Raw genomic sequence first — 21,294 nt, 5'->3', positions numbered from 1 at the left:
TTCTCTGTAAGCTATTTAATTTCCCTATATTACAAACAATTTTCTGTTAAAAGATTGTATGAACGTACAATTGTATAAAATTTCGAATAACAATAACTCCTCTAGATTAATCCTACTAGCGTACTTATTAACATTAAATCGAAAGTTATCTAAAAGTTAATTAAGTCTAGATAATCAAATCATTCAATGTCAATTAAGTCATTTGTGCGAAATATAAACATGTCAGCTTTCCATTACAAACATAGTAGACAATTTGAATTAAATTTAATAAATTTGTTTCTTAACGATAGCAGTTCTTGCTTAAAGTTGATCGTGACAGATCATGACCTTGTATGAAAATATTACATCTATAAACACTACCTATGCTTCGTCATACAATAATTGTCATTTAAAGTAGCATTGTAGAGATAATACACACACTAAAGTGAATACTAAATTATTCTTAGCATTCTTATAAACATTTAGAAATTTAAGAAACGATTAACCCACAATCATGTTCATAACATGTGACATTTTGTTCTGCACAAACGTTTTGTTACATGATTTGAAAAACAAAAAAAAAAACAAAAAATGTTTAAAAAATGTGAAGATGATTTAAAATACTCTTAAATATTGATAGTTTGTACTTAATGACGCTAATAGTAATCTTAGACATGATTACAATAGTTATACTTTTATTCCCTATCTAAATTATTTCTATTCTGACGTTTCTGATGCTTTAGCTTTGGTAATACTAGATGAAACAAACAGCAGATTGAAAGAAAATCATCTTAAAGTTAATTACATTCATTACAAACCATTAGTTTGCATTTTGTTACAAAAGAAACTGATGTTCGTTACATGCAAATGAATTATAAACATACACATGCAAACATAAAATGTAAATTTATCTTGTAATCCAAATTAAATGTACATTAATATTACATCTAAATAATAGAAAGGGTTTCGAAAATTTTTATTGCACTCAACAGCAGACCAGCATGCAACCCGGCTCATGATAAGTGGTCACCAGTGCTTATAAACTTCAGCAGTGCCATAGGGGTTGCTGTCTATAAATTAAGTTTTAATAAATTATTAATATACTCAAGTCACAAGCATATTGATTTCACATAATGAAAATGTAAGAAACATAATCATGTTTGGGCATTTTCATTTATATCTGCTCATACAGAAAACACAACTTAGCAAATATATTCCACAGTTAATCTAAATAATTGCAAATAATGCTTTTGAAGACCATTGACTTTTGATCATTAATTAAAATCATCTTCTCGTAGAATTTACAAAAGGTTATTTACAAAAATTTATATCAGTATTTTCATATATTACTAACTTACTAATTACAACTATTCAAACATAATACTATAACTATAAGAACTAAACAACCTATTTTAAAACAAAATTGGCATCAATTTAGTTCTTATGAACTATTTCAATTATTAATTTATAAATTATAAACATATTTAAAAAAAATTAAGATCCCTTGTGAGTTCACGTTCCTTGCTGAATCAGTTTCTCTTCTGAAACGGAGAAACAAAGTATCTTAAGTATGTAAATATTGAAAAAATACGACCAGGAAAAATTTTGTGTTAATGTAATCATACTTACAAATTAATATATTACATAACACGTTCTGGTTCAAATATAGTGCATCAATATTTTCATGTTTCAGACATTTTAGTGCTCCTTATAATTTTTCCATAAAATTTTGTCATTATCAAACCTTTGTCTACAAAAATAAAAACATTATTTTATATTGGGTAGAAGGATGAACGTGGTCACAGGCCACTTGGTGTAACTTGGTTATCAAACACCAGGAAACAAAACGTGAATGCCATCATCTAACTTTGGATGTGAGATCAATTGTGCTGTATTTTATTTAAACAGGAAATCATGACTGATTGATCATTCCAAAAAACTAGTTCGGGCCCACTTGACAATAAGCATATAATACGCTGAGTTGCAAAACATAAATATTGCCACCCACTCGGGACAATTTTATTATCTGAGGTGTGTGTGTGATAGTACGAGACTTAATACCGACTGTTTTGATCAAAACTTAACATATATGATAGCTAGGCAGCAGAAATAGGAAGGACCATTAGTTGGTGCTAATTCATTTAATTATATTATGAATAATAATTCTGTTAGCAAATAATATACCGGGAAAATAGTGTAAACTCACCGTTATCAAGGCATCCGAAATAGCATTTCATTTTCGATCTTGAGGCATGCTGATTTTTAATAATAAACTTTCTGAAATGAAAATAGTTACACTGGCTTACGAAACGCTAACGAAGAAAAAAGTATTGGAGCCAAGTTATGTCTAAAGAGAATTCAAAACAGAGTTTCTCAATGTCTAATCGTCTAATATTCTCACAAAGCTAAAAGTTGCTCTAAATTAATACTACAACGTAAAATAACTCAAAACAAAACCAAAAAAAAACGATTTAAAAAATTAAAGCGTTATGTACGACATTTTGAAAACTTTTTTTTTTTTTTGAGATTGTTTTATTGGCCCTGGAGTTTTGAAAACTTCAAAGCAGTGTTTCCACTTACGTTTTTTTACCACATTTTACCCTAGTTTCTTTTGAATTTATCCCTAAAATTTCCTAAACAACTTTCATAAATCCTTTATATAGAAAGCATAAATAAAATACAGAAAATAAACCACAGCATATTATTTAATGTAGGTATATATAATCTAAACGCCCCCAGAAGATCATAGATCTATAGGATTAGAATTTTCAAGGAAGTCGACGCATTGCTTTTATATTCTTTTGCTGCACGCAACCTAACACTGTTCGGTTCTAAAATTAAGCAATTGTTTGCTGGCATTCCCAACTTTCTATGAAGCAAGCCTTTCAGGGTTTCGTTAGAAAGCCTGTTTATTTTGTCAGTTTTTACATTTGAGAACACTGAATAATCTTTCTACCTCAGTCTTTGAAGAAGGAACTGCTAGCAAAAGCGAAATGACAATTACAAGGTTTTCGTAAATGAAATTACCATGATAATCTTTCATGGTACATGAAGTACCTGTATATTACAATACAAGTAAGTTCTGGTGACATCAACGAAAATAGGTAAATAAAAATTTGGCGGATTATACTTATTGGGATTCTGGGGAATCCCTAAGAAAAAAGCAGTGGCTTAATCTATGATTTACTTTACTAGAGGGTTACTGTTGAATCAAACCTTCTTTATAGTTTTTATACACAACTCTGTTTTATTCTTTTACTTGTCAACTCGACTTAATGTCATTCTCTCCATAAAATAAAATGTTCATTGTTTTACTTTAATTATCGTTTATTTTAAAATTCACAACAGTTACTAGTATAGGCTTTGCTTTTTACCCCGAAATATCCTAAATCCTGGTATTTTTAAAATTGTCTTTATCATCCAAAATATCAGCTATTTTTCCCTAAAAAAGGGAGAATTCCCTAAAAGTGGAAGCACTGCTTCAAAGTACGCTAACATTTTTATTGAGTCAGAACTCGTATCTGCCATCTAGTGAGTTTATTAGTTCATTAAGGCCAAAACGTTTCAAAAATGACCTCGCCGGTTCCTAAAGATGACGCTAGTTGAATGTTCTTTTCCTTTGTATGGGAGTTGCACCCCCCTGGGTCCTACCCATCAAACCGAAACGCATTACTGTTATAGATGTTGTGGTGGTACCTAATCGTGTGGGATCACAAGACACCCTACCACCAGTATTTAAAGTTGAATAAAATTATAAATAACAAACCGGTTGTTCGTTTATCGTTCTTTCGGCTCAAGTGATCAACGACCTTCACCCTGATGCATACGGACCAAATACCGATTCTCAGTCGCGTCAGTATCCTATGTAAAATTCATTAATTGAATATTGGGTGCTTACTTTTCTTTTCTATGTTGGGCAAGGGACCGAATCTCGTCAAGGGACAGCCACGTCGAGATGGTGCTGGGGTATGGGAGTCAGTCGAACCCGAACTGCCAGACGCCGCCCGGGATAAAACCTGTGAAAGGTAGGAAAAGCGACCGCGATCTACAGTGCAACCAGAACCGCGGCAACCCCAAGGACGCTTGACCGGTCGAGTAGATGTTGATAACAGTCTGTCGGTTGTCCGTCGCTCCACCCCAAGGAGTCCTGTTCGCGATCCGGAATACCAAGCTGGAACTGGACCAGCCGAGGGAGGCTGAATATGTGTGATTTTATCCTAAAAAGTTTTAGGCAAACGAGCACACGGGCAACCTGATCGTGAGTAGCCACTGTTTCTCATGGATGTCAGCAAAGTCCGAACTTGACTTGACTGGTGGTAGGACCTCTTGTGAGTCCGCACGGGTAGGTACCACCACCCCGCCGTGAAGCAGTAATGCGTTTTCAGCTTGAAGGGTGGGGCTGCCGTTGTAACTTTACTGAGACCTTAGAACTTATATCTCAAGGTGGGTGGCGCATTTACGTTGTAGATGTCTAAGGGCTCCGGTAACCACTTAACGCCAGGTGGGTTGTGAGCTCGTCCACCCACCTAAGCAATAACAAAAAAAACCAAGCCGTTGCTAACCACTGTACAAAATTGTCGTGATGCTGAACAAATACAAAAATGAAAATACAAAAAAAAATTTAATACATCAAAATACGGAATTAATAAAATACTTTAATAAATTCTAGTATCACAATAAAGTTATTAAAAATAAAGTTATATACGCTTCTGTTCTCAAATTCGAAGAAAAACATGCATTAAAAATTCAAACTAAAACCGTATGCATTACAATATATTAGTAACATACAAGGTTATTATATTTAAGATCACACGTCTTTCGAAATTACAACCGAACCTATTTGCATATTACGAAACGGCGCCAGTATCTCTGCTGTAAGTACAACAAACATATTTCTATTGCACTGTGTTCTAATGCGCAAATTATGATGGCCGTTTGGATTTAGATCATTCATCTCAAGACATGGTACGGATCGATCTTTTTCCCAGTAGTAAACGACTGTTCTAGGTTAAGGTGGACTTTTTGATGAATCTTTTCTACGGTCTCTTCTGGTACCCATGCCACAGAAGAATCTCCCAAGTTGATAGTCACCTAGTGTCATTTCAATATAGATCACGATATTATTCGGTTGTACTCCCTGTCCCAATTGCGGTTTCAACCTTTAAACCCGAACACGTGACCTATTTGCGGCAGAAATAAGTAGAATTGAACTACCTACCCGTGTCTCGAGTCGTGGTAGAGGTGGTAGGCGGACCCTACGTGGGGTCTAAGGACTGTTGAAGCGGTTCACCTGTCGACCGAGGGAATCGGTGGTCGTGTCGCCGGCGGCCGTCGACCCGGCATCTGAAGGACGGCGGGATGGATTTAATATGCTCCGCGTCTACCCTATCTCGCCGTCTCAATAACCCCTTTTTTTTTTTTTTTCCTACCTATGCTGATAGCCTTGAGAGGCTACTTCAGCGTACCCTAGCTTGTGTAGGTGAGCTCGCGGGGCTCAAACCGGAGAATTGCTAACACCGCCCTAGCAAGAGCAGTGCTTCGCAGAATCTACCACCGGATCGGAAGCGCGACCCACTGAGAAGATCCGGCGAGAAAAAGTAAAAAGCCAACATCATGTGGTGTTCCCAGGCGGTCACCCATCCAAGTACTGACCACGCCCGATGTTGCTTGATTCGGTGATCGGACGAGAACCGGTGTATTCAACATGGTATGGACGTTGGCTAATAACCCCGAAAGAGATCCGGTGCATCGCTCAACGCGAATGTACCGATGTCTTCGATACTAACATAACACACACACACACACACACACACTCGTGCTTAATAAAAAAAAGGAGGAAGAGAGAGAAAGAGAGAGAGAAAAGAAAAGACATAGAGGGGGTGATATGACTTCGCATTTCCCTTACGTGATTTTATCAATCAACTACTCCAACCGCTTATAGGAGTTTCATTCCTAAATGACCGGACCAGTGTGAATGATATACACTTTTTAAGGATTCCGTACATAATTAATTTTGTGTGTCGATAGTTCATTCAACCCGGAAATACAGTTAAGAATTTTCGTTTGGTTACGATATCGTTACTGACAAGACATCGGTTCCAGGAACAAGCACCTTAACTGTTCGATTCAGTACAACAAAATAATATTATATTGGATCTTAAATTACACACAGTACTGACATAAAAACATTAACAATAAACTTATCAGACTAATCACTAGACACTGATTCGTACACACGCTCATTAACACAGAAACTGATATTAGTGAAACAATATAAGCCGTCCATAAGACTGCTGACAAACTTGCTTTTGATGTTGAAAAATATTCACAAACGTTAATCATCTTATGCTCGAAAATCTAACTGCAAATAGAAATACGCACTCATCAAAAATCACTTTTAGTTCGTACAACTAGAACTTATTCTTCAACTTTATATTTTGAAGAGTCCTGGGCTTAAAATATAATTGTTTTGCCATATTATTATTTACTAGAGGATTCTTTTTTTGAAAACTTGTCTTTTTTAGTAATTATATTTAAATACGAATTACATATTGATATTTTAATATTATATTATTAGTTATTTTCTTTCAATAACAAAAAAAAAGTTATGTTTAAGTTGATTATCGATAAAGTTGAAAATACGAATAAAACAACATTTTCTGAAAATAAATCGTAGCTAGATCGATTTATCGCCCCCGAAATCCCCTGTATACTAAATTCTGTATTCTTAGAAGGTTGGACGAGCTTACAACCCACTTGGTGTTAATTGTTTACGGGAGCCCATAGCCATCTACAACGTAAATGCGCCACCCATCTTGAGATATAAGTTCTAAGGTCTCAAGTATAGTTACAACGTCTGCCTCACCCTTCAAACCGAATCGCATTACTTCTTCAGGGCAGAAATAAGCAGGGCGGGTGTACCTACCCGTGCGGACTCACAAGAGGTCCTACCACCAGTAATTACGCAAATTATAATTTTGCGAGTTTGTGGTATTACACGATGTTATTCCTTCACCGTGGAAGTCAATCGTGAACATTTGTTAAGTTTTTTTTTTATTTTTATTTTTTATTGCCTTTGTAGGCAGACGAGTATACGGCCTACCTGATGGTGAGTGGTTACCGTCGCCCATGGACTTCAGCAATGCCAAGGGCAGAGCCAAGCCGCTGCCTACCGTACGTACTTACCACGTACGTACTTAAGTACGTGTTTCATTAGAAAAATTGGTACCCGCATGCGGGATTCGAACACCGGTGCATCGCTAGATACGAATGCACCGGACGTCTTGTCCTTAAGGCCACAACGACTTTTAAAACTATACTATGAAAACCTTGCTTTTTGCCAAATTTCGCGATTCTAGGTCAACAGGAAGTACCTACTATGTTTGTTTTGATGAGTGATTTTGCGAGCATAAGACTGATATGGTCATAAAAACTTGTTTTGATCGCGTCAAAGTCTTTAGTCTGTAACCTTCAGGGGACCGTAATAAGTTCGATTTAAATTTCAGTTTGATATTACTTCGCCCGTTGCTGGCGAATAAACGAGCGATCGCGAGGGATTCTTTTGTTTCCCTTGAAACGCTCACGGAGCCCTACGAAACGAGTTTTCGTGTTTACAAATGACACTTTTCATTTTAACCTTCAACTAAAGGTTTAATTTATCAATGACTCGAGTGAGTTGTCATCAAATCGGGCTAAACAAGAAGTTCTTTTTTTTTTCATTACCCTTGTAGGCAGACGAGCATATGGCCCACCTGATGGTGAGTGGCTACCGTCGCCCATGGACTTCAGCAACGCCAGAGGCATAGCCAAGCGTATGCATGTAGTAAAAAGCGGTTATTTCAATATTACAAACAGACACTCTAATTTTATTTATATGTATAGATGTAAGCAGACGAGCATACGGCCCACTTAATGGTAAGTGGTTACCATCGCCCATGGACTTCATCAATGCCAGGGGCATAGCCAAGCCGCTCTCTACCGCTTAATACTCTCCACGAGCCTCGTTTGAAGAAGGACATGTCATAGCGCTCGGGAAACACTGTGGAGGGGAGCTCATTCCATAGCCGGAGTTCAGTTTTAATGGTAAATTCCCATAAAATATATATTTATTAATGTTTTCCTATTTTTAGTCCGTTAATTTCCGTCCGTAGTCCGTTAAATAAGTAAGATCTGGCTATCTGCTATGGGTAATGCAACCGATGTTGAAATGAGTAGAATCGTACCAGAAAAGAATTATTCGTGCTTTTTATAACATGAAATTTAAGTCGCCCGATGAATTCGCAATTAACGATTCACCTGTGGCAATACTCAAATCTTACTGGTGTGTATCTGTTTTTCCATTAAAACAATAAATACTTAAAATATATTCACGAAAGACTTCCATCATGAAAGAATAGTATCGTGTAATAATGATCAAGTTGAAATTCTTCTTCGTCTTATCAGCCCACAGATGTACATTGCTGGACATAGGTCTCCCCCAAGCCTCGCCATAAAGACCGGTCCGACGCCGTATGCGTCCAGCGGATCCCCGCGAACCTCAATAGATCGTCGGTCCATCTTGTGGGAGGCCTACCCACGCTACGTCTTCCGATACGCAGCCGCCACTCAAGAACTTTCTGGTTGAAATTATTATGAGTTTTAATTAGAAATAAATCTGAATTTCTTTAGGAGCTGTAGACCTCAGCAGTAGTACTCTATGGATGAAAGAGGAGGCACTCCGATTTAAATTGTCTAAGTAGTGCAATAATTAACGGTCCTGACTGTTGTGCCGAAGGTCGTGGTTTCGATTCCCACAACGGGCAATCATTGTGTAATGAAAAGATTTATTTGCTCTCGGTCCGGATGCTTATTATCTATATATGTATGTTTTACTGGTGGTAGGACGTCTTGTGAGTCCGCGCGGGTAGGTACCACCGCCCTGCCTATTTCTGCCGTGAAGCAGTAATGCGTTTCGGTTTGAGGGGTAGGGCAGCCGTTGTAACTATACTGAGACCTTAGAACTTATATCTCAAGGTGGGTGGCGCATTTACGTTGTAGATGTCCATGGGCTCCAATAACCACTTAACACCAGGTGGGCTGTGAGCTCATCCACCCATCTAAGCAATAAAAAAATAAAAAAATAAATTATATATATAAATATACAAAAGCATGCTTATCAATCTCTGGTACCCATAACACAGGGCATTCTAATTTGGTACCGTGCGTGATTTGTTCCCAGTTATTGTTATCATAAAATATGAGGATTGAAAAATAATCAACTGCAAGCATCGATCTTGACGGAAAGCTGCTCACGATCAAATAAGCTCACTTAGCAAAGTTCCTTCACACAAAACCTTTATTTACTATTAATTTCTTTATCATTAAATTTTATCAGACTACGGAAAAATAATACTGCATTAACATTCTCGATCGTAAGCTTTAATTAAGTGAGGTAAAATCCGACAGTGCAAATGAAGATTTTTCATTCTTCAGTTACATGTACGTTAGTTTTTTCAACGTTATCTATATATTAATACGTGAAGCAAAAACTTTGTATCCCTTTTTACGAAAATTGCGTGGACGGAGGAGTATGAAATTTTCTACACTTATAGAGAATATAGAGAAGAAGTGCACAATGCTAATATATTTTTTTAAATAATGCATAAAATATACATTAAATCAATAAAGAAAACATTACACACACTACATACCATGTATTTGACGCACACGCGCATGCATACTATTTATTGTCAAACTTTTGTTCTTGACGTCTGTTGTCAAATTGAGAATATAATATAGTTTCTTTGTTAATATTTTTTATAGTGTAGTCTTGGCGAAATTTGTGATTATAGAAGTATAAAATGCAATCATAATAGTGTACAAACTTACAATTCCATTTAATTATAGTCGAATTTCGACTACTGTAGGACCACTAGTTATTGTAATAAGACTACCGTGTATTATTTTGTATAGCGCACTCAAAATATTAATTAACAAGAATAAGCGGCGATCCAGACAAAACAATTTTAAAGCTTCAAATAAATTAACAAGAAATTAGCATTGCATAAATTTTCCGCTACGCTACGAAAACGTAAACAAACAAGTGAACACGAAAAAATCCGAGTCGCCATTTTGTGAAACCGTACAAGGTAATTCTCACGAAAACACGAAATCACTGTCTATTGATTGTAAAATAAATAATAACATTTTGTTACAAGTTATTGTTTTTTTTTTTTATTTATTGCTTAGATGAGTGCATGAGGATTTAATCGCAACTAGATGATGACCGAGCTTTGCTTGGTTTTTTTTTTGATAACGCCATCTTGTTGTGTCTTTAAAGCGGTTAGTTGCCCTCAATTAAGAAAAATAGTATTATTATTCGCCAATAGATGTCGGGAAGTGTTGATTATTGAAAACACGAATAAAACAACATTTTCTGAAAATAAATCGTAGCTAGATCGATTTATCGCCCCCGAAATCCCCTGTGTACTAAATTTTATGAAAATCGTTGGAGCCGTTTCCGAGATTCAGATTATATATATGTATATATACAAGAATTGCTCGTTTAAAGGTATAAGATTATACATACTATAGAAGCATTTCCAAAGATCTTTTTTGCCACGTACCTTCCGGCTTTGGAATGAGCTCCCCTCCACGGTGTTTCCCGAGCGCTATGACATGTCCTTCTTCAAACGAGGCTTGTGGAGAGTACTCAATGGTAGGCAGCGATTTGGCTCTGCCCCTGGCATTGCTGACGTCCATGAGCGACGGTAACCACTTACCATTAAGTGGGCCGTATGCTCGTCTGCCTACATCTATACTTCTATACTAATATTATAAAAAGGAAAGATTTGTTTGTTTGTTTGTATTGAATAGGCTCTGAAACTACTAAACCGATTTGAAAAATTATTTCACTATTTGGAAGCTACACTACTCCCGAATAGCATAGGCTATAATATTTTTTGAAAAAATTTGGCGAAAAGTCTGCGATAAAATTTCACATTCACTACCGAATACGAACATTCGTCGTTCGTATAAACGCCGAGATGTTTTACGACACGTGCGTCTTCATTACAATTACATTTATACATATTTTATTAATTATGTATTTGCGTATAGAAGGTTTGATTCGAGCTTCTGTCCGGTAGACGGAGTTAGCTCGATCGCAACGACCGTAAGGAAATGAAATAACTTCAGCATCATTAGAATAACCGGAAGCTATTAATTATAAAAAATAAAAAAAAACGTGAAAATGAAATAATTTAAATAAATTTACGATTTTAAGGATCGTGTGAAACACACTTATAAATTTAAAACTGTTTTAAGTTGTTTAACAAACAAATTGTTTTATAATTGTTTATTGATTAGATGGGTGGACGAGCTCACAGCCCACCTGGTTTTAAGTGGTTACTGGAGCCCATAGACATCTACAATGTAAATGCGCCACCCACCTTGAGATATAAGTTCTAAGGTCTCAGTATAGTTACAACGACTATAGTAACCGGCAAACTTCTTGAGCAAATGACCTTGACTGCGCAGAACCGAATTTTAGATCACTTTGGTGGTGAGGGTGAGGCGCGACGGCAGGGGAAATCGTATCGAGCGCGTTATTGGTAGATCAGTCGAACCTTGCGTCCCGCACCGCGCCCTCGTTCCGCTTGCTCCCAAAAGTACGCTTGCGTACAGTGAAAAGTCTATCGTTATTAATCGTTAAGTTATTTGTTATAATTGCTAAAATTTAAAGAAGATATAAATTTTAATGGCTCGGTATGAAGTTTACGACGAATTAAGAAAGAGCTAGGCTTCAGCTGGAAAAAAACAGAAAATAATCGGAAGCTGGTAATTGAAAAAAATTACATGCGATTACTACGAATCGAATATCTTCAAAAAATAATTAATTATAGACAAAAAAGTAGACCGAACCGACCGAGTTGTAAACTACACTGATGATCCCTATGTCGACTCATCACGATGATAGCAACTCGGGTGATAAAAACAGTGATGATGATGGTCAAGATTATGATAACGAAAAAAAAAATTACAAATACCCGCTTCGCTTCAACTGAACCAAGACTTGGCAACAGCTCTAGTTTTGATTTAATAGAAGGAATATATATTTTACCCCAAGATTAAATTATTACAATTATTAACCTATATTTTTTGTTGATGTTCTCATAAATATATAAATAAATACATGTTGATTTTAATAATTTAATTGCATTATGACGCAGAGTAAATAATGTTTTTGCACGTGAGTGTACCATGCGCAAACTTACCCCCACTACGTCAACAAATGCTCACGAAGTTTGCCGGCTATTATACCCCACCTTTCAAACCGAAACGCATTACTACTTCACGGCAAAAATAGGCGGGGTGGTGGTACCTACCCATGCGGACTCACAAGAGGTCCTACCACCAGTACGATTTTTGTTATTTTTTATTGCCTTTGTAGGCGGACGAGCACACGGCCCACCTGATGGTAAGCGGTCACCGTCGCTCATGGATGTCAGCAATGCCAGGGGCAGAGCCAAGTCGCTGCCTACCATTTTTTTAAATATAATAATAATAAATTTAATATAATAATATAAAATTTGTTTAATAAGATTTAGGCAAACGGCGCTGCGGCGGCTCAGGATATTATCTACGGGCGCAGCCTCGTGCTTCCCCTACACTCACGTTTGACATTGTTAAGTTACACGTGACACTAATGTGACATATCATCACAACACAGTCGACATCATTAAAAAATAATGTTGCGCCTGCAGCTTGGTGCACGTGAAAGAAGTGAAACTTCTTTTGCGGTATGTCTTCTTTCTTGTGATTTTCTTCATTTCTCATCCTTAAATCATATTTCTCTTGTAATAGGCACTGTTGTGTATAAGAGAAACGACCTCTTCACCATTTATGTATATTTTAAATTATATATAGAAGAATAAATATACATTTTTGTTTAAATCCTTCATTAAAAATAAAATATAAGATAGTTAATACGTTACTGCCATCTACAGGAGAAATGAAAAACTAATAGTGAAGTCGTCGTGGCCTAAAGGATAAGACGTCCGGTGCATTCGTATGTTGCGATGCACCGGTGTTCGAATCCCGCAGGCGGGTACCAATTTTTCTAATGAAATACGTACTCAACAAATGTTCACGATTGACTTCCACGGTGAAGGAATAACATCGTGTAATAAAAATCAAACCCGCAAAAATTATAATTTACGTAATCACTGGTGGTAGGACCTCTTGGGAGTCCGCACGGGTAGGTACCACCACTCCGCCTATTTCCGCTGTGAAGCAGTAATGCGTTTCGGTTCGAAGGGTGGGGGTAGCCGTTGTAACTATACTGAGACCTTAGAACTTATATCTCGAGGTGGGTGGCGCATTTACGTTGTAGATGTCTATGGGCTCCAGTAACCACTTAACACCAGGTGGGTTGTGAGCTCGTCCATCCATCAATGCAATAAATAAAAAAAAAAAAATAATAATAAAAAAATAATAATAATAATAATAATAACAAGCCATCTAGTGGCAGACGCCCGTAAATAGAATGTGTATAAGAGAAACGACCTAGCTCGCTTTCACCCTCTCTCCAAGGTCGAGTGGTTCGCGAGACGCTCTATCTATTTTCTCACTCTCGCTCGTCCTAAATTGTATATTTTCTCTCTAGCCGTAACGAATTAATCGCGAGTTAAATTTTACTTCTGAAAGAAGTTTCACTTCAATAAATAATCTGTAATTTCTAACCTTTCCGCGGGTCATTGAGATGTTTGAAATACTTTTTATGGGTATCACACCATGATTGACCCACCGCCACAACCGAATGGAAATCTCAACTGCGCTGTATGAGAGCTATCCTAACTGTCAAATCTAAACTGCTGAAATAGATTGTCTTTTGTGAACAGATGTTTAATACCTGTTTACGCTATCTGCAATGGATACATCGCAATAATATTTTTGAACGTAACTGAGAGCGCATCGATATAGTCCCGCCCCTTTCCCCTCTTATATTAATGTCATTATAAAGTCGAGTTTGAATCGTGCGTATCAAAATTGTGCGATCGCGAAAAATAGAAGTGAATATTGAGTGCAGCTAATCAATTACTTAAAAAGCTGAAAGTGTTCATTAAAAAAGAAGGAAGAAAGAGTGGCCACTCCAGGAAGATAGTGCTACAAAATATTATTATAACTACAAAGACACAGACCTTCGGTGAGTTCCTAACAAATTACCAAGTATCTTATCGATTGCGCTCTAAATCTAAACTAAAGAACCAAGCCCAAACAGTACCTAAAATTATTGGCACTTTATTTCATTCACTAGGAATACACTGGGAGATTAGTAGGTCATAAAATCAGCAGTGGTTAAAGATATTTACTAACACCCCTATTCCGCGACCCGTTGAGAAGATCCGACATAACCCGGTTCGTTACCCCCCTCGACCGGGTATCCGTAAATGGATTCCCCAGCGTTAAAAAAAAAAAAAAAGGCAAACGATTCCATTCCATACAAATATGAGGTAACTTTTACGCTATCGAGAACGTTAAAAAACTCGCACTAAGCACACAGTTCTAAGTAATAATAGAAGTACTGTATTAATAAAAAGGTCACGTCACACCCCGACAACGGTAATTACGAAAATAATATTTTTTTGGGTTTTTTGTTTTTATGCCTTATTATACACATGTCTATTATTCATAAGTGATTCCACGAACTCATGAGGTCATCAAATTTGGTTATCGAACGAAGGCCAACACATCGACAATTCAACATGTCAATGTTAATTACTTTTATTGCTGTAGACGCATAGCTCACCGCCTCCCACCGCGTCTCAAGTGCATTTCAGTCATTACCGTATTGTAATATTGAAGAGTGTACCGTCGTCTTCCTGTCCGTCGTCTCTGTCGCAAAACAATCATGCCTTCCGATTTTAAGGGTGGGACAAAGGTTGTTGACACGAAATTTGATTAATTTATGCCATGTTTTGCTGCCAATTTAAATACCATCGAAACTATGTCCCGTAAAGTTCAAGTGACGAATTTATCACAACGGCAGGGTTTTTTTTCTTACCTATTCGTTGGTAGCCTAAGGGGATATTCCGACTACGCCTGGACGGGTAGATGAGCTCACGGACTCAACCTGAGAGATTTTGCTAGCACTGGCCTTAGCAAGAGTAGTGCATCGCTGAATCTACCAATTTTGCCACACGGATAAACGCATAGGGACTATGTGTCTATGTGTCTATAATATAATAAAAAACATATAATAAAAAAAAGATGTGTGGTGTCGTGGGACACCGGATAAGAACGATGTTCCTTATTATAAAAATATTAATTTTAAGTTCTATTCGGGGTATAAAGTACATAATTATTCGGGTATGCATTTCTTATTATAATTTTTGTATTGATACCATCGATATAATATCGATGATTGATAAAAATAAAAATAATCGCAAGGGTCAACCACTCCGCAGTGCAATGGAGCAGCCTCGCCCTGGGGGAGCCGCCTGCATGATCACGGTATCCCCTACGCCTGGTAAGTATGACTTAGCAAGAGAAATACGAGAACGTCTATCAACTGTGTAACATCTCGTCACCGCGATTCAGGAATTGTTGAATTTACGTGCAGCGACATCAGCTGTTAATAACAAACTAAATAGAAAAAAATCTTACGTTACGGACGTTTTTTCCCGGTTAGGGTACCCCTCCGCATCGTCCCATAAGGGACCCCTTTAAAAATAATAATTGTTGACAAAATGACCTTTACCCTTATGTATTCGCTGATAGCCTAAAAAGCTATTCCAACTACGCCGAGATAGCAAACAACAAACAATTACAATTAATAAATCCCAGGATCAAACGCTGGAAGTGGCAGGAATTCACCTGGGCATTCCACGCCACCTGGGCATTTCACATGGCAAGCTACTTACTGGCTGTTCGAGAGTATCAATGTGCTTTGTTAGAGTTTTGTAACGTTCTCGATAGCGTAAAAGTTAACTCATATTTGTATGCAGTTGGAACAGCGCCCCCAGCGGCAAACGGCAACTCCATACAAATATGAGTAAACTTTTACGCTATCGAGAACGTTAAAAAACTCGCACTAAGCACACAGACTTTTACGTATCAGTTTAAATTATTAGATAGTAAAATATCGCGATAAATTCTGTCCTACGCTGTGACATGGGTGACGTGATGGATTATTTTCTGCCGCGTTGTCAAGTTTTTGGACGTGAAAACGTCTTATAATTCGATGGAGCTGGCTGCACGCACGAAAAAACATGACTAATGCGGCGTTACCTCGCTTTTTTTTTTTTTTTTTATGATTGAAGGATTACTGGTGGCCCGGAGGCCTTTCCAGTTTCACCAGGACAGGTGGGCGAGCAAAGGCTCAGCCAGGAGGGTTGGGATTTGCTAACAGCTGCCCGAGCGCCTCCGAAGGAGACCTAACAACTCAAGAGTAGCTGCTTCGCGAATGAATCTACTACCGGATCGGAATCGCGACCCGCTGAGAAGATCCGGCGAGAAACTCAGCGAGCTGATTCATGGGTTAGGTTGCACGGCGAACTCTTTGTCGAGTTCGACGAGTACGGTTACCGAGGTCCCTAAGCCTGCTCCTAGAGCTGAAGGCGTCTAGTGCAAAGGTTATTGGATCTGATGGATCCGTAAGGACGTGTCTAGGGCGTCGACGGTGACTGGCTCCTGCATGATCAGGATTCGGGGAGTAGTCAGCGGCGGCTACGATAAGGCGATTATCATGACGCATAGCCTTATCGAAGTACCGTTACGACGCTGACTTCATGTATTTCTGTATAGATTCGAGGCCCAGGTCGTCGTGTAGGTCAACGTTCCTCACGAACCACGGAGCTCCGACGGCTAACCTGCAAAAGCGGGATTGTAGAGATTGAAGGGTGTCTATGTGTGTGCGGGCCGCGTGAGCGAACACCACACTCGCGTAAGTCATGACGGGCCTTATGCAAGTTTTGTAAAGTGTCACCTTGTTCCGAAGGGATATTTTACTCCGCTTACAGATCATGGGGTAGAGTCTACCGAGAATAAACGCGGCACGGTCACGGACTGATTTTATATGCGGGCGGAATGTCATCGATGCATCCAGGGTAACGCCCAGGTACTTGACCTTCCTGGCCCAGGGTATGGATTGACTAAAGAGAGTAATCGGGGGTGTGAGATTCCTCCTCCTAATACGGGAGGAAATCCGTGTGGAGCTTCCCCTCTGAAATAGCACCGCAGTACTTTTCGCTGGGTTGATGTCTATGCGCCATTTTCGGAACCACTGTCCTAGGGCTAGGGCTGCATTCTGAAGCTTCTTCGCGATTAGGGACTTGTTTCTACTGGAATAGTAAACAGTCGTGTCGTCGGCGAATAAAGCTAAATGGGTCGGCGGCAACCGGGGAATATCGTTAACGAATAAGCTAAATAGGAGGGGTGAAAGGACAGAGCCTTGCGGGACTCCAGCTGTGAGAGGTCGTGGGGAGGAGCGGGTTCCCTCGACTCGATATCGAAAAGAGCGGTTCGACAAGTCCCGTATGATGAGCACGAAACTGTCCGGCACGCCCATGTTGAATAGTTTGAAAATCAAACCATTGTGCCAGACTTTGTCGAACGCTTTTGCGACGTCGAAGAAGAGAGCTCCCGTGTATAACGGTTTTGGTCGATTAAGCCCCACAAGAATGTGCTCCGTGAGGCGGTGCACCTGTTGAACGCATGAGTGATTTGTACGGAATCCGAATTGTTCATCGATGAGAATGCCCTTGGATGAGACGAAGTCTCTGAGGCGTTTGTAGAGCAGACGCTCATACAGTTTGCCTAGAGACATGAGGAGGCTAATCGGGCGGTAGCTCGTCGGATGATTTTTTGGTTTACCGGGTTTATGTATGCCGATAACGTCCGCTTCTTTCCACACCGCGGGAAAGATACAGTTCGCCATAGCGGCATTGAAAATAGATGCCAACATCACGATGAGTTGGACGGGTAGAAGTTTAATAACGCGGTTGGATATACCGTCGGAACCGGGAGCCTTGCGAGGACGTAGGTCTTTGATCAAGTCTTTAACTTCCATCGGGGTGACGGGTGGTAACACATCCGAGGGTGGCAAGGAGACTCTGCGTTCTACCTCACTGTCTACTAATTCTACATGAACAGGGTCCACGGATTGAGTGCTGGGCGTGCACTGGGTTTGCAATGTATCGGCCAGCAACTCTGCTTTTTCGCCATCATCAAAGGCCGCGAGTCGGCCTGAGGGGCCTACGAGGGGGGGCATAGTTACTACCGTATCCAATTTGAGAGTACGAGCTAAGCGGTAGTAAGACCTTTGGGAGGGCGCGAGTCCTTCTAAGAAATCAGACCATCTGGCATCTCGGACTTCGGCGATGCGAGACTTTACGTCGCGTTGTAGGGCACGCATTCGAATACGATTTTCCGCGGTAGGATACCTGTCGTAGGCGCGTATCGAGGCGTTCTTAGCTCTAAGGAGTTCCCTAATATCATCGGACAATTTGAAGCAGTGAAGGAAGTCCTCCGCTACAACTTGTTTCGATGATCTATCTAATGTTGAGGTGATGTGTGACGTTAAGATGTCTATGGCTTCAGCGGTATCCTGAGGAGACGGGGTAGAGTCCGGGTTAAACGGGAGCGATGGTGGATCAGATTCAGCCAGGCTGATGCCCAACGTGTGCCAATCCACCACAGTCCTCGTGACGGGAACGGAGTTGGGAGCGCGACCGAGCTTCATAACGACGGGACGGTGGTCTGAATCTAACTCTGAAACTACTTCGATCGAGTGTAAGCTCAGAGTTACGTTTTTTAATAACGCTATGTCGAGTATATCCGGGCGATGCGCGATATTTAGCGGGTAGTGAGTCGGTGTTAGCGGAGCGACGATATCGAAGGCGAGATCATCGACTAACGCGTCAAGCCGCCTGCCATTCGGGGTTGTGGTGTGTGAGTTCCACCTGATGTGTTTACAATTTAGGTCGCCCGCCAGAATGACAGAGCTCCCCATGCCGAGCAGCGCCTCGATATCACTGCTTAGAACGATCTTATCCGGTGGAAGATAAACGGACGCGATAACGATCGGCGCGTGTCCCGTCAGTGAGATTCGGCACACTGATGCTTCGATATTAGCGAGCGCGGGAGGATCGAGCGGCGTTACCTCGCTCTGAGGCGATGTGAGCGATGCATCCGCGTGGACAGTTGCTATACAATAATACATTTACATGTTTTCGTCAAGTATGAAGTTCAGTGAAAAGTGAATGTGGTGTCTATTGTTTATAGCAACGATAATTGCGATAATTGAAAAATGAAACCATTCCATCAGTATTTTCTTATGACGTTGTCACGTTCAACTACCGTCAGTAAACCGACTTTACAGACAACCGATTTTTTTTTTATTTTATTGCCCTTCTGGGCAGACGTGCATACGGTCCACATGGTGGTGAGTGGTTACCATCGCTCGTGGACGTCAGCAATGCCGGAGGCAAAGCCAAGCCGCAACCTTGGAGTAGTAGTACCTTGAAGTGTAGGTTGGAATCAATGTTTATGTTTTTTTGTAATAACTCTCTCTAATATTATCATACGGATACGATCTGTATGCAGCGTCTCCTCAAGTACTTCGGACACGTGGCCCGACAAAATCCTGAGAACTTGGAAAAATGAATAGTTGTAGGTAACGTGGAAGGAAAGAGAAGTCGAGGAAGATCGCCGACCAGGTGGACAGACATTGGTAAGGAGGCCACAAACACCAGCGTCCCGGGCGCCATTAAACAGGCGGAATGCAGGCAACGTTGGAGAAAGCTAGTGCAAAAACTGGACCAAAGTGGACCCTCAGTAATGAGGAAGCGACGAAGAAGAATATTACGAGGGCTGCACTAAAAGTATCGGGAATGGAATATTTCCACTGTTCCTGTCATATTAAAATCTTTTTAATTGAAAACTCCTTGGTTTTAAAAATCGAATACCATTTATTTATTTATTTAAAAAAAGATTCTCGGTCTTGTCACGAGGTTATGTCAAACTTGTTTAGTCGTTGAGAAAATGGAATTAACTCGAGAAAATTCAAGAGCGATGATTTATTATGACTTTCGAAGTGGTTTAACACAAAAACAGTGTGTTGACCGGATGAGTTCTGCATTTGGTGATGAAGCCCCGTCCAAAACCACAATTTATCGCTGGTTTGCTGAGTTTCAACGTGGACGTGTCAAGCTCAGTGATAATCCCCGTCAAGGTCGTCCAAAAACTGCAGTCACCCAAGAAAACGTTGATGCTGTGCGTAAGCTGATTGAGGAAGATCGACATGTGACATACCGCGAAATTCAGGCAACTTTAGACATTGGCATGAGTCAAATACAAATAATCTTGCATGAACAATTAGGTGTAAAAAAGTTGTTTTCCCGATGGATACCGCATTCGCTCTGTGAAGAGCAAAAAGCGGCTCGCGTTACTTGGTGCGTCAGAACTCTCGAAAGATTCCACGCAGGATCCTCAAATGCTGTATACAACATTGTATCAGGTGACGAATCCTGGATATACGCGTACGAACCCGAAACAAAAAACCAGTCACGAGTTTGGGTGTTCGAAAATGAATTAAAGCCAACAAAAATTGTTCGTTCGCGGAGTGTTGCAAAAAAAATGGTGGCCACGTTTGTCTCCAAAACCGGCCATGTTACGACTATTCCTCTTGAGGGACAAAGAACGGTTAATGCAGAATGGTATGCTAGCATTTGTTTGCCACAGGTCGTTTCTGAACTCTGTAAAGAGAACTGTAACCGCCGCATCATCCTCCATCACGACAATGCGAGTTCTCACACCGCGCACAGAACAAAAGAGTTTTTAGAGCAAGAAAACATAGAATTATTAGACCATCCGCCGTACAGCCCCGACCTAAGCCCTAATGATGTCTATACTTTCCCTAAAATAAAGAATAAATTGCGTGGACAGAGATTTTCATCACCTGAAGAAGCTGGACGCCTACAAAACGGCCATTTTGGAGACCCCAACTTCCGAATGGAATGGTTGCTTCAATGATTGGTTCCATCGTATGGAAAAATGTGTCAAATTTCTAGAATACTTTTCGAGAATACTTCGAAAAGCAATAAATACATTTTTAAATAGTAATGTTATGTCACTTCGTTAATTCCCGAAATTTTCAGTGCCGCCTATGTATCATGGGAAATTAACCCATTCCCGATCCTGCGGACAGAATGGAAAGCAGTCGACGTCGCCCAAAACACGTCATCTCGGATCCTCCCGATCCACTAACGGTGCTTCTAGGTACTTCAAGCACTGGTCACCGTTCTCGTCGAACCCGTCGCTTGCGACGAAGGGCTC

The 21,294-nt window shown here is 39.7% G+C and overlaps 1 long non-coding RNA gene and 1 pseudogene across 1 annotated transcript; both read right to left on the bottom strand.

Moving 5' to 3' along the window:
• LOC149502767 (uncharacterized) lies at nt 1-2,489 on the bottom strand. The gene is made up of 3 exons (XR_016323242.1): nt 2,186-2,489; nt 1,609-1,729; nt 1-1,520 (listed from the first exon to the last, which is right to left on the bottom strand). It is a non-coding gene; the product is annotated as an uncharacterized LOC149502767 (long non-coding RNA).
• A 3,093-nt stretch (nt 2,490-5,582) lies between these two features.
• Nucleotides 5,583-5,700, bottom strand: LOC149502766 (5S ribosomal RNA; annotated as a pseudogene).
• Nucleotides 5,701-21,294: the final 15,594 nt, after the last annotated feature.

This window comes from Bombyx mandarina, chromosome 06, assembly GCF_030267445.1.
Source record: "Bombyx mandarina strain Sakado chromosome 06, ASM3026744v2".
Classification (NCBI taxonomy): domain Eukaryota; kingdom Metazoa; phylum Arthropoda; class Insecta; order Lepidoptera; family Bombycidae; genus Bombyx; species Bombyx mandarina.
The sequence above is the reverse complement of the archived record's forward strand: the minus strand, read 5'-3'. Positions and strand labels throughout refer to the sequence as shown.